This window comes from Oncorhynchus mykiss, chromosome 24 (assembly GCF_057628025.1).
Source record: "Oncorhynchus mykiss isolate SJ-2025 chromosome 24, ASM5762802v1, whole genome shotgun sequence".
NCBI lineage: Eukaryota > Metazoa > Chordata > Actinopteri > Salmoniformes > Salmonidae > Oncorhynchus > Oncorhynchus mykiss.
The window spans coordinates 9,557,452-9,573,912 of record NC_143045.1 but is presented as its reverse complement, the minus strand read 5'-3'; the positions used below and the strand labels follow the sequence as shown (position 1 = coordinate 9,573,912).

The 16,461-nt window shown below is 39.4% G+C and overlaps 1 protein-coding gene across 1 annotated transcript in view; it reads right to left on the bottom strand.

Annotated features, from left to right (window-relative positions):
- lsamp (limbic system associated membrane protein) overlaps positions 1-16,461 on the bottom strand; it is a 1,014,422-nt gene that overhangs the window by 534,777 nt on the left and 463,184 nt on the right. The window lies entirely within an intron of this gene.

Below are 16,461 nucleotides of genomic sequence, written 5' to 3'. Positions count from 1 at the left end.
CCATTACCAAAATTACATTATTGCAAGCAATTATTATATATCATCCTATATTGTCCCTAACATCTTCTACTCCTTCGCAACAGTTGTGGGATACGCACACTCAACCCTTTCCCCCCACACAACCATAGGCTCACATTCTCAGCAGTTGCACCATCCCAGAGCCCAACTCAAGAAAGGTCTTGATTTACGAATGCATATACAGTTGCAGCTGTATGAGAAGGCCTGCAAGACTGTGCAAATGTTTTTTTTTAAATGGGCAGAAATTGAAAGATTTTGTTAACCATTGTCACTTCCTAGATGATGGAGGTCAAATGTACACTTTTTTTCCTGAAACACCCACAACACAGTCCCCCGTATTTACCATACTTCCAAGCATCTCCATGCAGTCAGACTTTTGATTTTGTGCCACCAGGGCCACAATAATATACCGCCTCTCTGAACGTCCGAGTGTGACCTCCTCCCCATGGGTTACTGCAGCTAGGGTTGCCAGCACTGCCACTGCCTGGGTGGGGGCACCCCACCGGAATCCCCACCGGCTAGGTACAAGGTCGTCAAGGTTCTCATTAGCAGCTTTGAGAATCTCCTTGTATAGTATGCTCTCCCTTTAGGGGGCTTTGGCTTTGCAGGACCAACCCTGCCAAGCAGGCTCAGAATCTTGAGGGGGCAGTGCTGCTCTTGGTCTCTGACCGCATTTTGGCTGCATACAGACTGCTTACATCAGTCCCATAAAACAGTTAGGGATTTCTCCTTAGTATCTGGGTCATTCAGGTGAGTGTCTAAGGTATAGGGTTGTGGACCGTTCCATCAATATAGGGTCATAAATTTAAAAATGTGATATATAATTTATTTTAAAAATGTAGTTCCCCATGATAGGACAGTAAATAAATCAAATGTATAGTTTATTTTAAAACAGTTCCACTATGATAGGACAAAAAATAAATCAGACATAGAATTCATTATAAAAAGTATATCCATCATCTGAGCAACATTGAAAGCTCTCTCACACTCCTGCTCACAGCAATACATTGGTTCTGGGATATGCAACCATTTCCTTTCTCACTCAACACCACACTTTCCCAAACATAAAAAAACACACCACACCATCCACACATACTGTGCCTTCTGTTTATTGAGTTTTTATCTTCACCATGTTGAATTAGTGCTTTTGTGTTCCAATTAGTTATATTTGAATGTATATAGAAAAGCTATATTTTTTATTGTACTATTACAATCAGTAACCGGGCTAGAATTGTGTATCATTATTTTCCTCGTCAGTAAGAACTTTGTAATTTTTAAAATAGCCATGGAGTAGCCTTTGTGTCTCTGAACAACTGGTTATCAATATATAGTTTATCGACAACGAGAGCTACTCGTTTCCTTTTTAATCTATTTTCCTTGAAAATTGGATACAGAACTTTACACCGTTCTGCAAATTCATGATCATTTTAGTCCCAGCTAGTTTTTTACCTAGGCTTTTAACCATTATTTTATCTTTAAATAAAGGACATTTGGCAACGATTGGGCGTTCATACCTCTCTGTCTGAAGCGGTGTACACGTTCGAGATGGATTTTGTTGATAGCTTTGCGTGGAATCTGCAGCGCTGTAAGGAGGAACTCTCGAACTACAGATTCAGGAACTTCTCCTTCTTTCTCTTGGATACCTGTAAGTGCCAGCTTCTCTCTCATGGATCTAGTCTCTATGTCAAGTAAGGCTTCTCTCAGAACGGTGTTCTCCTTTTTAAGTTAATTCACTTCGGTTTCAATCTTATTGACTCTCACTTTTAGCTTGTTTGTTTCCTTCTCCAGTGTCGCAGCTTTTTCATCACTCATCTCGAGGCTTGCCTTCAATACTTTTATATCCTTACTGACTAATTCAAGTATTCCCAGTTTGCCATTTATTGATTTTAACAGATCGGTTTCAACCTTTACCATTCCGGGTGGTGAAAATATTAAATAGTCTGTCTGTAGAAGAGTCACGTTTTCATTTTGAAATCGGTTCCCGTCTTACTTTCCGTCAGGTTTGGGTGTTGCTTTTTTTCATAATATTTGTCGATCAATTTCTCGAGCCTTAAGATTTGTTTTGTGTTATTATCCAGATTGAAGGTTATCACCCACCAGATTGTGTAGGGCTAATATTTTAGTCTAACTTGCCGATATTGAATATTACGTTTTTATCTCGAGGTGCTCTACATAACTATGTTCAGTCCGCCATTACCTGTCTCAGTCCCGCACCTTCTCAGTCCTGAAAACAGAAAACTATTACAGTAGGTAACTTAATTGTTACCCAGAAATGATTTGATACTGATGTTAAAAAAAAGGTCTGCTTTGGCTTTTAAGCCTTACCAATTATGCGTGATACAAAACCAGATGTATGAATAGCTAACAAAATGGCTACACAGACTATCTGCATTGACCATTTTATTTAATTACAATTTTTGCACTGACACTATGCACAATCACAGGACTCTACACAATCACTCACACACACGCACATTGACACTCCAGCACACACACAAACCTAATTTGCTCTCACACACACAAACATTCATACTGACTCTACACACACGCATACACACTCAGATAAAATCCTCATATACGCTGCCGCTACACTGTTGATCATATATCCTGAGACCTAGTCACTTTTCCATTATACATATCTACCCCTACCACTCCATTATCCCTGCACATTGTAAATATGGTATTGGCACTGAACCTGGAACTGACCCTGTACTGTGTTTAGCTTACTTCCTTTCCTGTGTTCTTCCTATTTCTATGTCTCATGTTTGTTCTACTTTACTATACAGTATAATATTTGTACTACTCATATTGATGACTATATTGTTGGGAAACTTGTGCATATGACAAAATGTGAAACTTGAGATGCACTCTGTAACCAAGTTTCAATCCAACTGTTTCAATGTGAACACAATCCTATTGTAGAAAAAGTTCACAACAGAAACATTGGATACAACAAAGGTTTTGCATTACATTTTGCCTGGAGCAGTAGTGAAAAAAGTACCCAATTGTCATACTTGAGTAAAAGTAAAGACACCTTAATAGAAAATGACTCAAGTAAAAGTGAGTCACCCAGTAAAATACTACTTGATTAAAAGTATTTGGTTCTAAATATACTTAAGTATCAAAAGTACATGTAATTGCCAAAATATACTTAAGCATCAAAAGTAAAAGCATAAATAATTTCAAATTCCTTATATTAAGCAAAGCAGAAGGCACCATTTTCTAGTTTTTAACATTTATAGACAGCCAGGGGCACACTCCAACTTACTTTACAAACGATGCATGCGTTTAATGAGTCCGCCAGATCTGAGGCAGTAGGGATGACCACGTGTTTCTTGATAAGTGCATGAATTGGACCATTTTCCTGTCCTGCTAAACATTCAAAATGTAATAAGTACTTTTGGTTTTCTGGAAATAATTTATGGAGTAAAAAGTACATTCTTTTCTTTTGGAATGTAGTGAAGTAAAGGTAAAAGTTGTGAAAAATATAAATAGTAAAGTAAAGTACAGATACCCCAAAAACTACTTAAGTAGTACTTTAAAGTATTTTTACTTATTTACACCACTGGCTGAGCGTGTATCCTTGAAAGAATAGCACAAAGATTGTCATAGATGAGAATTCATATTATTCCCTCTTTTTATTGAAGATCCTTCCTGACAAAAATGGTTGATAGGGTTTTCAAGTATACTATTCCTTATGGAGTGCTACAATCCGTGTGTACCTGTTGCACTGGATAGGGGACTGACCTGTGGAGACTTGACACCTATTCAGTGACTCACAGATTAATAACATTGAACGGGGTCAACAAGGGGTTAAAGTCCTTTTCGCAAAACACCAGATTAAATTCCATTTTCAGGGTTTGCACTTTTGCATGACAATTCTTGTAATTTTTGAGAGAAATTGAAATTGAGCACGAGGAACAATTGCTATTGTACTTGGAGGATAACCACGCCTGTTTTCTCACTGTCTTTTACCAGAATGCTGTGCTGTGCAATGTGAAATTAGAGAGCCATCTATTGCTACAGTTTCCTGAACATTATAACAAAGATTAAACATTATCAAAAGACAAGATGTATTGTAATTATAGTACTACAATAGGTTTATACAATTTTTTTTGTGATTGGTAGGCCTAAGCATTGGGTAAAAATGTTTTTGTAATTAGTAGGCCTAAGCATTGGGTAAACATGTTTTGTAATTAGTAGGCCTAAGCATTGGGTAAAAAGAAATTGTAATTAGTAGGCCTAAGCATTGGGTAAACATTTTTTGTAATTAGTAGGCCTAAGCATTGGGTAAACATTTTTTGTAATTAGTAGGCCTAAGCATTGGGTGAACATTTTTTGTAATTAGTAGGCCTAAGCATCGGGTAAACATTTTTTTGTAATTAGTGGGCCTAAGCATCGGGTAAACATTTTTTGTAATTAGTAGGCCTAAGCATCGGGTAAATTTTTTTTGTAATTAGTAGGCCTAAGCATCGGGTAAAAAAGTTTTTGTAATTAGTAGGCCTAAGCATCGGGTAAAAAATGTTTTGTACTTAGTAGGCCTAAGCATCGGGTAAACATTTTTTTTGTAATTAGTAGGCCTAAGCATTGGGTAAACATTTTTTTGTAATTAGTAGGCCTAAGCATCGGGTAAACATTTTTTGTAATTAGTAGGCCTAAGCATCAGGTAAAAAAAAAATGTAATTAGTAGGCCTAAGCATCGGGTAATTTTTTGTTGTTGTAATTAGTAGGCCTAAGCATCGGGTAAACATTTTTTGTAATTAGTAGGCCTAAACATCGGGTAAACATTTTTTTGTAATTAGTAGGCCTAAGCATCGGGTAAAACATTTTTTGTAATTAGTAGGCCTAAGCATTGGGTAACATTTTTTTTACATTCTATTGTGCTCAGCTTGATACCTTTTGGAAAATGTAAGAGGACACATTATATTTACTTGCAAACACTTAGTTAGTAGTTATTACCTTGATAAATCAAAGTAGTGTTCTCCTCTGGTAGATTCAAACAAACCAACATTGTAAAAGTGAGTGGAACCTATTTTCTTTGGACACAGAGAAGCCATCCTGTTTCCCTCTACTTCATAAATGTTGTATTGGGTCTTTGCTTTGAAGCCTTGGTGGTGGTACAAGATAAGAAGTGCCAACCTTAATAATAAACGTAAGAGTGGTGGCCTCATATCAAACAGGGATCAACACCAAACACGACAAACATTGGGGAAGCACCTTGTACCTTGAAGTGAATACCAACTCTGTACGTTGTTATATCACTGAATATGTCTGGAATTAACATCTTCACAGGGGCCTTGTGTAGAAATATTTGATCTTGCAAGATTTATGCAATTGCAGATTTTTGAATGGTGGACATAACAAGGATTTCAGACACATTGGGTAGTAAACATAGTGGTTGCTGTTGTTGTGGAAATATCAGATGGAAAGGGGAAATGGAGACTGAATATAACCTGGGGATATTTGAAAATGGTGGTTTACAATGATATAGGTAAATACGATTTATGAGTGACATGGATATTCACTTGCAAAGTTAACCCAGCATATGGAGCATCAGTGTGCTGTTGACGGAAACGTATCATCATTTGTCAAATAAATGCCACAAAATTAAATTTGTTAAGTTGAAATTAATCAATTACATTTATTCCACGCAACAGCGTTCCCATTTTTCATTCATCACCTCTCAGTAAGAATAATATCTATTTTCAGCCAACCACCCAAGTGAGTACTTTTTACAGATTGTGATTTTGTTCAATATACAGTACATGTACAATATTTAAAAGTGGCTTTCCAAATGCAATATTATTGCTTCAGGTCAAATCCTTCATATTACCTGACTGTCCCCACTCCCATTGGATGGGTCCAATCAAAGATGATGATGTATCATTGTCCCCAGGGAATGTGAGGCTAGTCCATCTACCATGACATTCTCCAGTCACACCGGAACCCTCAGAGTTGGCTTCTCGTCAAGGAGAATTACACAATCTGCAAATGTTTCAAAAGGCTCCGTGTCTATGAAGAGTGGGGGTGACCCTGAAAATGATTGGCTTTTCTCCCCGCGTTACTTGCGACGATGGGTGCCACGTCAACTCTAGAGGAATAATGTGTGTTAGAGGTTAGAGATCTATTTACCAAACCTGCAGGGTTTTGCATATTCAGATCATGGCAAACAGTCTGGACTGTGAAATAGGAAATATTTGAGTCTAAATAAGCAGGAGTGAGTACATTCTTGAAGAACTCAGTTAAATGGCTCCACTGAGTGCTGGCTTTCCACTTGAGTATGTCCATCAAATAGACTATTCCAGATTGGGTTTAGCATGATGGAGAGTACTAATTGAGGTTTGAAGGGTATGCACAAGCACTTCAGAGCCATTTCTGCTTCAAATCAGGGGATAAACACATCAAAATCCTCTCCAACAAAACAGACATACCCAAGTCAATCAGAGAGGAAAACAAACCGGTTCATGTTCTTCTCTTCAGACAATGGAACACACAGCCTCCAACTTCCAGTGGGTTTGGAAAACATCACATCCTAAAACCTGGGTCTCAACCAAACACTTCAAATCAACTTGCACATGTTCAAATATTGAATGTGATTCAGGGCTATAAATCATTATCATTGTAATGCTCATCACAATGTCATTTATTTTAATATGGCAATTTCAATCTTAATAAAATACACACTCCAACATTACATGGAATAACAGTTGACACATTCTGAACTTGACAAACGATCAATCTTTTTCAGTAAAAAATAATTGTGGTTTTCTCATTAAAACATTTTTTTATTCATTTTATTTGACCACACAGTATCTTGAGGTGTGAGCCTTTCCCTCAAGAGAGCTGGCAAGACAACCAAGGATGCCTTACACAATGAAAGTACATAAACATTGTTTTGTTAGATTTGAATCCAGCATATTTGAATCCAGCCCACTGTGCTTGATATAGTTATGCACATATAAGTGACTGATGTAATTGTCACGAGTTGACGCTGGAGAGACACGGAACGAGACGGTGACAGCGTCAGCAAACAGATAACACAGACAAAAAACAATGAATGCAGCAGTGAGGAGCAGAGCAAGGGAACTGACAAATATAGGGGAGGAAATAAACAGATGATAAGTGAGTCCAGGTGAGTCCAATATCGCTGATGCGCGTGATGAGGGAAGGCAGGTGTGCGTAATAGATGATAGGAGTGAGTGATGCAGGGCAGCGGGGGAAGAGCGGGAGCAGAAGTGACAGTAATAGCAAGGTTCAAGTCACAGCACCCTGGATCAAACAGTTCTCACATGCTCTGAACGGTCAAATGTTAACCCTGTCTACTAGTGTAGACTCTCATACATTACGTGGTCATAGTAGCAGCTCAGGTGTACGGTAACGTGTGTGTCATGTAACGGGTGTCATGCTGTGAGAGCAGTTGTCCAGGACATATTGTATTCATCATGGAAATGCTCTACACTTCAGCGCCTGTAAGGGATTTTTACCCTATGTGCACACAAGAGACCACAGGAAACTTGTTTGATCAGAGGTTAGTTTGTTTAATAAGGATTGCAGCATGTATTGCAACCCGAAGTATACACTTAGAGTAATTTGCAAGTAACACACTCAGTTCTCAAGATGGTGTTTTCCATTTTTATCCCCTACCATGGTTCAACCCACCCAGGGTGATGTCCCTTAACTTGATGTCATGACGTTGGCCCCTCTCCCTGTCTCCCACTTTCCTCCTTCAACTAGGTTGCTGTTGTCAGAGAGACGTCATAAATTCCTGAGAATCTCCTCATGGACACACAGTATAGAGAGAGTAGATTTTCACGGAGAACAAAGGAAATCCTTCCACCTCACAGAACGTGAGGTACGAACAAATTTCATGTTCCGGAGAAAGTATAAAAGATCGGTGAAGAATCCAGCTACGACCTGGTCCGTTTGTCACAACTTGGGGAAGCTCATGGGAGACGGTGTGGCCACATTACCATAACGCTGTTTATATAATAGCCTCAGATATGAGGTTTACATCTAATTGTTGTATAAGATGAATGAGTGAGTATGATACTGTTTGTATAATTGTGTAATATGATTTTGGACTGTTTAATGAAGAAAAATACAATTCCCTTTTGATTTGAACTAAATCAGAGGACCGCCCCTGAGCCCAGTTAGGGTCAGACATCCTGGGACAGCCTTTTCTGCCATTCCCAATAAAAACCCCACTCGGGTTTTCGATCAGCAGACCGACCTTACCTCAATTACGAGATGGCTAAAGGTTGCAGACCATGTTTTTCTCCATTAGGAGGACAAAGGTTGTAGACCATTGCTGAATCTTTTAACCATGGTGGTTAAACTCTTAGACTATCGATACCGACAGAATAAGAACAAGTCTTTGATATTAATTACTAGTCTGCAGCTAGGAATTCGGTATCATTGAACGCGAAGAATGACAACCGCCGAAACAACCATTCTATAACGAATGTCACTCTGAACAATCCCCTCTAACCACAACCGAGAGAGAGAGAAGGAGAGAGACGGACAATTCTACAAAATAAATGAACTTTTCACCAGCGATCAAGACGACACACTGAGCGTAAATATATATATATATTGATTGCAAATTGTTTCCGAATGAGTGAGCTTTCATGTGCAAAGGTTATGCATTTCAATTGTTATAATTATCACTCTGTAGTGACTTCTTAGTCGACCCCCACTTCCCCTTTTGTCTAACAAGCCGCCATGCCGGTTTAGCCCACTAGGGCCCATTCTCCTATCATTTCATGTAACCACATTTACCTTGTTTGTTTATGCATTTCTGTGAATTACTTAGTTAATAATAAATAAATGATTTAAGACAATTGATGTATGGATGACTCATAGTGAAGACTGGGTTCGTGCAGATAACCAACAATTTACGACATTTGGAATGAGACTAACGCGAGGTAAAGTAAATAATTAATTAAATCGAAGACTAATTGATCAGATAAAATATCTGAAAAGTTATTTTAGGAAATTATAACTTTGTAATCTGAATATTTTTCCTTGGTGCCCCGACTTCCTAGTAATTACGATTACCTGATTAATCAGTCTAATCGCGTAATAACTTATTACAGAGAATCTTTGATAAAAACTATCAGTCTTCAGTTAATGATAGTAAAGACACGACATTGAATACCATATAAGTTCATTATCCGTTGCTAATACAAAGTTGTCTCTGCTAGGTGGAGTTCAGCTTATTGTGTTATTGGCAGTTCATTTCCCAATCCTTCTCCCTCTTGTTGCTATAATGTGCTAGAAGTAAGACTGGAACATAGCATCAACAGGAACTCTTAGTTCCCTTTGTCTGTTTCCAAAAAGTATAGTTTCAACAAACAGGCATATGACTTTGTACAGTTGACCTCTTCGTGCACTTGCAAGGTGTCTACCACTGATTGCTAATCTCAAGCAAAACATCAATCATTGTACCTTTGTCATCACGGGTGTTCCTATAATGTACAGATATTATAGAATTCCTTTCATGCCTTCATAGGACACTGAACAGCGGGGAGAGAGAAGACTGCTATTGGGGGGGGGGGGGGGAGTGAGGAGACTGCTATTGTAAAGCAATGGAGAAAATCCCCCTTGAGGATTAATCTCTTTGTCTCCCAAGAACACATAGATGGAGCTACTGAACTGACTTCCACACACATAGTTGGCCTCTTGATGGGCTAACCCTACACATGCTGTGTAAGGAATTACAGGACAATAGTGAATCCTGTACCACATCATTCAACACGCACTCTGATGGGGATGCTAAACACATGGGTGGATTGAGGTTGGGCCAAGGCAGGATGGAGATGATTCACTTTACCACCACTGGATTTACCATAGTAATTTAAATCAATACAGAAAACATGCAAAGATCTGACTGGAATTCAGAATGAACAGCATCCATTTTCTTTTGCAAGGTGGTCTTGTTAGCACCCTGATCATGTTGTATACGTCAAATCCAATCTATATTGTATTTCAAACCCCCTTTTTAACACAAGTGCTTACATTTCATGAATAAATATACAGGCTATCTGTACCCTGACACTGTAGACGCTTTCAGAATGCAAGAGATACAGGGGATCATCTTCGAACACAAGTTAGGTTAATAATGTCTGCCAGACAACACAAGTGGAACGAGGTGATTACTCTGACACTGGCAGGGCCCTAGATAGCATTTGTGTCTCTGTGAGGTGTTATTGAAGTCTCAAAGTCAGGTCTGCATCCTAGGCAGGCTAAATGATTCCTGTTACTATGTCTAGTAAATTTGAGGCCTATTTTTGTAAGACAGAAAATTATGATTTTATTTTATTTCTTTGACATTGCATAGTAATGGTTGCTTCATGTTACATTGTACAGTTTCATAAAACTAGGGTTCCGCATGACTTCACAAGTCATTATCTTCTAGAGTTAATGGGATTTCTGCTGGAACACAGACAGGAAGAGAGAAATTCTCATTTCGGCAGTTTTATAAGATACATATAGAACTTGTCCAGACTGAAAGGTAGTGCCGAGATTCTTGGTGATGTTTTGAGTTGAAACACTTTATACACACTTATTTTTATAGACCACACACTTGAAATGACAATTTAGTGATTGAACTCCTATCAAATATCAGACTCAGAAGAGATTAAACAATGCTTGATATTACATGTTTTATTTTCTATCTCCCCTCCCCCCACTCTCTGACCTTTTCAGCCTACTTGAGTATTTCATATCTATTGCTTCTGATATTGTTATGTAGCCCAGACTGTTGTCTCTTTACAATTGTATTTGACATTTGAATTGTCCATTTTTAATACTCTTCTATATATTCCTTGTTAATATGCATCGACTCCCGATTCGCCAGCCTCTAATCAACCATCTGCCTGCACCTGTTGCGCCAGTTACTCACAGCAGGTGTGTCTTCTTAAGTACATGTCTTCTTACTTTGCTTGTACAACACTGATGAAGGCATGAGGCCGAAACGTGTGCGCCGTTCCTCGTCTATTATATTTTTATTTAGCACCTTGCACTTTCACTTGAGCTATTCTTTCAAGCATGGATTAAACGTATTACATTATTTTTGCATCTCAGCCTCCTTGGGTTATTTCTTTTCATGGTTTTGAGTGTACTTTTCGAACTCAAGAGATATTTTCTCTCCCACGCACCGGCCGCCTTTCATTGTAACCTGAGCGCAAACCCTCATACTGGGTTTGTATCATACAAGTCCACATAAGCTCCTTCAAAAATATCACAGATTGATTGGTATCTTTTAACACAACAACTCTCTTCACTGCATGTAAAGCACATGTTTTTACACATGACGAGTGAGGAGGGTTTGACATGTAACGAACAGTCCAGAGTGACCATGACCCCATAATACTACACCATCATGGTCCAATTACTGTTTATGTTTCCTCAAATCAGGTTATGACTGTTATTTAAAGAGCCCTAAAAAAAAATCCACATACGTGTTACCTCCATAACCACCCCATTCTTAGTGAGGGTTGTAGAATGAGATTTGATGAAGAATATGCCATTAAATGTCTAAGCGAGTATTATTATCTATTGTGGGGGAAACCACATTACATATTTGATATGTCAGAGAAACACAGTGGTGACATAATCAGGTCTTAGTTGATATAAATAAAACAGGGAGAAAAATGGATTTGTCTCCCGGTTGTGCCTCGTTTGTCTGGAGGACACACTCAGTCTTCTCCCCCTCACTGACAGAGTGATCAAAGAGCTCACGGGGAGCAGATGCCAAACTCGGGGGAGTTGCGGCGAAGAGCGTGGTGCAAGGATTAAACAAAGCCCTCCCTATTTTAATCGCAAGGTGAGCCCAGGCACTAATCAAAGGAAATCTTGTGAAATGTACACTGTGTTTCGCCTATTACCTATTAACAGCAGAGGATAAATGCTCTCCAACCGACAGGGCTGACGTATACAGAACACAGTCTGGTGGAGCTGACCTCATACTCTGTATGACTTACCTGGTTCAACAATCAAGCTAGTTTCTGCTATATTATACATTCAACAGTTAAAATGGCCGACTGCTATGAGGTTACTGTAGTCTACTCCCACCACCAGGACTTAAAGGACTGTGCACTCTACAGTCATTTCATAACCTACTGTAGCCCTCTAAAGATGTCTGATGCAGTTTGTATTATGAAAAGTCCCTCTATGGTTTTAATAAGGGTTTTCATTATTACAAATGAAATAAACCTTCAAGATGATTGATCTCATAGTAAAGAGAAGCTTTACATTAATAAAGGCATACTGTAACTCATGTTGATTAATCGTAGAGATTCTGAACACCAAGTGGAACTACATCAGTGTCAAAGCCAACATGCCAACTGTTCAAAGCCTGTTCACTCTTAAGGGGGCACATTGTATTATATAGAAGAGACAGACTGACAGTCCTTTAATAAACCACCGTTTCTCTGTTCAGCTGTCAGTGAAATGGTACCTCTCTTCCGGCCATCCTACTAATCACATCCTATTGAAACAGAAAAGACACACAGGTCATCTTATGGTGAGGCAGGTCGGTCTCACTCACACACTCACACACTCACACACTCACACACTCACACACTCTCACACTCTCACACTCTCTCACACTCTCACACTCTCACACTCTCACACTCTCACACTCTCACACACACACACGTCTCTATATTGGAGCCCCAAAACAGGCCAAAATAGTCTTAGCAAAATCTTTGCACCGGTCTGATATTACTTCTTAGCATCCATTACAGGAAACAATCTATCACCTCCACTTTTTGGACTTGTCTCCATTTTGGCTAGCTGAAATATATGATTCACTGTGAGGCTGTTCAGTATTACAGGTTCAAGAGAGCATTGTAGGAGTGTACCAATCAGGTCACAAGAAGAATGTCACCTGTGCTTCAGCAGTCATTATATCACAGGCTTTTCTCTTTTGAGTACCAGCCCACTGCCATATCCATTACCAGTGACTATCATGAAGAATACAGTGGCTTTGGAACTACCATCAAACTCAAAATACCAGAGAGAGTTTTCTGGATCTGCAATATTCCACGTACTCTTGAGCAAAACACCACAAATTGATATCATAAACTCCGTCATGTGTCTCTTTGGAGGGTTCTTCTATGAGATTTTATTTCTACTGCTGAGCATGAGCCTTAAGACCTGTTAATAATGTAAGGGTATTGTTTGTTGCTGTGAGGGAGCGTAGCAGGTTTGCTGGCATCAGCCATATTTACAGTCGGAGAAAAGCAATCATGGTGGATTTAGGGGAGTTTTCTGTCCGAACACTAATGTTCCTATCTGGGTGGATGAGAACAGTGAAACATGACACTACATGTTGACTCTGGGAGAACAGAGAGCATGTCTAGTGCAGGAGTCACCAACCCATCGATCGCGGTCGACAAGTCGATCTTGGAAGCATTTCAAGTCGATCGTGAGGAGTTTTCAAAATCAGAAAGAAAAAATCATGAATGGCTAAATCTTTTAATTTACTTATTATTATTCATCCATTTAATTTCAAATGCGCCATGTGTGAGCCCTGTGTGTAGTGATGGGGGTTGAGGGGCGGGGGAAGGGTTTATCTGGCCAATCAAATACAGTTTCTAGGTTTAACGTCTGACAAATTACGTGCCTGACTCCTGCCTTAACTAGCTCAGGCACTTGTTGTAACGCTCACGAGCGATCAAGCTAACGATACGCAAGCTAACGAAACGATGGCAGAGGCACAATGGAAAAAGTGAAAAACATATCATTTTCATGTAGAATGGGAACACTATTTTCTGTTCACCGTAGTTAAGGACAAAAAGGATTTGCTTGATTCGTCACCAGGCTGTAGCGCTTGCAAAAAAGTGTAACTTGAAGCGGCACCAAAAACTCAATCCTCCTCAAGTTCAAAGAAACCTACCCGCTAAAGAGCAAGCTTTGTTCAAAGAGAGTTGACAAGGCAGTATTGAAAGCACAGCAGTCTCTTTTTACCAAACCGACTGCTAAAAGTAAGGATGCAACAGAGGCATCCTTCCATGTCAGCCATCTCTTGGCTAAATATAAGAAACCGTTCACCGATGGAGAGCTATACAAGGAGGCAATGGACATTGCTGCCAAGACATTATTAAAAAAAATCAAAAACAAAGAGGACATTAAAAATGCTATCAGAAGTGTGCCACTTGGCCCAGCCATTGTGACAAAAAAGGGTAGAGTCGTTATAGGAGGACGTGAATCAATAAGTGCCCAAGGATTTATCACTTTGAGAGTGCTTATCGCTGCAATTTGACAAATCCCAGGATATGACAGACACTGCACAGCTGATGGTGTTTGTTCACATGGCTTTTAAGGATTCAACTGTTAAGGAGGCTTTTCTCAATCTTTTACCATTAAAAGGGACGACAAGAGGTGAGGACATTTACAACGAGTTTAAACTTGATGTGCATGATAACAGCATTCCTATTCATAAGCTGGTAGCGATCACGACAGACTGGCAATTTGTGGGGTGCATTCGGGCTTCGTTGTACATTGCCATCGGTATCCCAATTTCCCAGAGTTTTTGAACTATCACTGTGTGATTCATCAGCAAGCACTACATAGTAAAGTAATTAACTTATCATTATGATTGTTAATTTGATTCGTGCAAAGGGACTTCAGCACTGCTTGTTTAAATCTTTATTAGATGAGCTTGATGCCTCATATGGTGACTTGATTCTTCACGCTTGCGTAAGGAGGTTGAGTCGCGGGAAAGTGCTGCAGCGATTTGTTGACTTGCTGCCCGAGATCAAATCATTTCTGAAGTCACGAAATGAGGAACATGAGGTAACTGATGCATGGCTGCTAGATTTAGGTTTCCTCACGGACATAACAGCAAAACTGAACGAGCTCAACTATGAGCTTCAGGGAAAAGACAAAGACGTGGCACACATGATCAGCGCTGTCAATGCCTTTAAGGCCTCTCAGCCCACACAGTTTCTCTGAAGGCTGGTGCACTTCCCAAACATGGAGAAAATGTTGCAAAACATTACATAGGCGAGGATGGTGCATTTATCTCAAACCCTTTCCTCCCCACTGAGATTGAAGAAGTGTCCGCCAGATTCCAGCAAGTATGTGCTTTACCAATCGAAGTTGACATGGAGATAATTGAATTGCAAAATGACATCGAGTTGAAAGCAAGACCAAGAGTCATTTGGGGTCTTGTAAAAACTGAAAAGTGTCCCCTCCGTTTATCCTGCGCACGTAAGGTAAAGGCCTACTTTGGATCAACATATCTCTGTGAGATGGCCTTTTCACAGATTAAAAGAATCAAGTCAAAGAACAGGCATTTTCTAACTAATAGACATCTCACAGACAGTGACAGACTTGCTGTGTCAAACTATGAGCCAGACTACAGAGCACTTGCTGATAGTGTGCAATCACAGCCATCACATGAATGTGTGTGTGGGGAGGGAGTTTCATCCACAGCCATCAGAGTGAGTGAGTATTGCCAGTTTGAAATCTGTTGTAGGCTATATTTTTTACAAAGGATATGATCTGTGTTGTGTGTTGTTCAAAAAGTGAAAGCAATTAAATGAATACGTTGCTTGTGACTGACAGGTAAAAAAAATAATAATGTCAAAATGGAACTACATTGTGGCCTTGTTTTTCCGTCATTTTTTTGCAAGTGGTGGATCTTGGTTTACATTTGGACTTGGGATGTGATCTTAGGCTTGAAAAGGTTGGTGACCACTGGTCTAGTGTAACCAGCTATATTCTGCTTCGGGTGATGGCCAGATAACAAAGCATGACAGTAACCTTTTCCTGACACACTAGACTTTTTATCTCATCAGTTTTGTTCTTTATACCTTTACACTCTACCCTTATCACTCTCTGTTCAACTTCAAGTGTACCTTAGATTTGGAAGTGTCACAAGGCATATCTGTTTCATGCCCCTTAGATCTCCATAGATTTTTAAAAAGCTGTGAGCGTCTCTTCCTCAGAAACACTCTTGATTGACAGATTTTTGACCCACTTTTCCCATGGGAAGCTCAGCATGCAAAGGTGTATGTGGCAGACATAACAAGCAGAGCCTAATTTTAAAAACCTGCTTAACAGATCTGAGATTAAGCCTTGACTGTCTTTGGGCAAAGAGATAATGTGTACTTTCACACTTTATAACTGATGATCTGATTCAACACTGCTCTAATTTCTACCCAAACACTGCAGTTTATTTACCTTTGATAGCAGGATTAACGTCCCTGCACGCACACACACACGCGCACGCACACACACGGAGAGCAATATTGAGCAATGATAATGGATTCTTATCTCTTGCCTATATAGGGTCTTGGACATCTATTCTCATCAATGGAGAAAAAAAATCATGTTTGTATCATTCCATCTCCAAGGCTTTTTGAGCTTATCCTCATGTCAATTGCAATTAAAATATAATAGGTTTTCTTACAGTGAAAAAATGGGACTGTC